Here is a 2500-nt window from a genome sequence, read left to right on the forward strand (position 1 = left end):
TATATATATATATATACATACATATATATATATATATATATATATATATATATGAATATTAATATGAATAAAGAGAATAGGTATACGAGTATAAGTAAATGACGTGTGATTATTTTTTTTTTTAGATTACACTTTTGTCAAAGATAACATTCTAAATTTTAACGTAAGGTTTTTAACCCCTTCGTTATTTTCTTCTCAAAAGCTTTTGTATTAAATATATAATATAATATATTGCAGAAACTTATATATAAGTGTATTTATTTATATAATGTGCATTGACGCATTACGTTATACAAATACACATTCTCTTCTATAAATATACACTCATGAGTCTGAAATCCCATATTTTTACCAGATATTTATTCGATATTGTGTAATCGAAGTAATTTATCTATCTATCTATCTATGCACACATGCATTTAAAATATAAAGCTTAAAATATGTACATTCATCGTTATCTCTTGATAAACACTAAATACTTTTTCAGTGTATTTTTCCAATATATTTTTTTCATTTAAAGAATTTAATTAAGTGATTGTCAGTTATGCCAAATGGCTTTCCAGTTAATCTGTTTTTCCATTTAAAGAATTTAATTAAGTGATTATCAATTATACAAAATCTTTTTCCAGTGTCTTTTTCATTATTCATTTTATACAATCTAATATAAAAATCATAATTTATATAAAATCCTTTTCAAGTTATTTTTTAATCTTTTTTTCTATTTAAAGAATTTAATTAAGTGATTGTCATTTATACAAAATCTTTTTCCAGTGTCTTTTTCATTATTCATTTTATACAATTTAATATAAAAATCATAATTTATATAAAATCCGTTTCAGTTATTTTTTTCAATCTTTTTTTTTTCTATTTAAAGAATTAAATTAATAATGATCAGTTATACAAAATCCTTTAATACTTTCTTTTTCATTTTTCAGTTTAATTAATTTAATAATTATTAAATAAGTTATTTTTTCAATCTTTTTTTTTCCATTTAAAGAATTTAATTTAGTGATGATCAGTTATACCAAATCCTTTAATACTTTCTTTTTCATTTATCTAATTAATTCAACTTAGCAATCATAATTTATACCAAATCGTTTTCAAGTTATTTCTTCAATATTTTTTTCTATTTAAAGAATTTAATTAAGAATTATCAGTTATACCAAATCCTTTAATACTTTCTTTTTCATTTTCATTTTTCAGTTTAATTAATTTATTTTAGCAATGATAATTTATACCAAATCCTTTTCAGTTATTTTTCAATATTTTTCATTTAAAGAATTTAATTTAGTTATGATCAGTTATACCAAATCCTTTAATAACTTCTCTTTTCATTTTTCAGTTTAATTAATTTAATTTAGCAATCATCAGTTATACCAAATCGTTTTCAGTTATTTTTACAATATTTTTCCATTTAAAGAATTTAATTCAGTTATGATCAGTTATACCAAATCCTTTAATAGCTTCTTTTTCCATTTTTCTGTTTAATTAATTTTGCAATCATAATTTATACCAAATCGTTTTCCAGTTATTTTTTAATCTTTTCCATTTAAAGAATTTAATTTAGTTATGATCAGTTATACCAAATCCTTTAATAGTTTATTTTTCCATTTTCCTGTTTAATTAATTTAATTTAGCAATCATAATTTATACAAAATCGTTTTCCAGTTTCTTTTTCAATTGCTTTTCATTTTAAGAATTTAATTAATAATAATCAGTTATACCAAATCCTTAAATAGCTTCTTTTTCATTTATTAGTTTAATTAATTTAATTTAGCTTTCAATTTATGCCAAATCGTTTTCCAGTTTTTCTTTCAATTGTTTTTCATTTAAAGAATTTAATTGATAATAATCAGTTATACCAAATCATTTAATAGCTTCTTTTTCATTTTTCACTTTAATTAATTTAATTTAGCAATCATAATCTATACCAAATTGTTTTCAGTTATTTTTTCAATATTATTCATTTAAAGAATTTGATTAATAATGATCAGTTATACCAAATCCTTCAATAGTTTATTTTTCCATTTATCAATTTAATTAATTTAATTTAGCAATCATCAATTATATCAAATCGTTTTCAAGATATTTTTTCATTTTTTTTTTCATTTAAAGAAATTAATTTAGTTAACAGTTATACCAAATCCTTTAATAGTTTATTTTTCCATTTTTCTGTTTAATTAATTAAATATAGCAATCATTAGTTATGCTAAATCGTTTTCCAGTTTTCCAGTTTCTTTTTCAATTGCTTTTCATTTAAAGAATTTAATTAATAATGATCAGTTATACCAAATCCTTTAATACTTTCTTTTTCATTTATCAGTTTAATTGATTTAATTTAATTAATTTAATTTAGCAATCAATTTATGCCAAATCCTTTTCCAGTTCCTTTTTCAATATTTTTTTTTTTCATTTGAAATATGTAATTTAGTGATGATCAGTTATACCAAATCCCTTAATATTTTATTTTTCCATTTTCCAGTTTAATTAATTAAATATA

General features: G+C 19.5%; 1 protein-coding gene across 1 annotated transcript in view; it reads right to left on the bottom strand.

Moving 5' to 3' along the window:
- The window catches only part of Nrt (Neurotactin), a 409664-nt gene that overhangs the window by 406257 nt on the left and 907 nt on the right, over positions 1 to 2500 (bottom strand). The gene's annotated exons all lie outside the window — the stretch shown is intronic.

Source organism: Palaemon carinicauda, chromosome 1 (assembly GCF_036898095.1).
Source record: "Palaemon carinicauda isolate YSFRI2023 chromosome 1, ASM3689809v2, whole genome shotgun sequence".
Taxonomy (NCBI): Eukaryota; Metazoa; Arthropoda; class Malacostraca; order Decapoda; family Palaemonidae; genus Palaemon; species Palaemon carinicauda.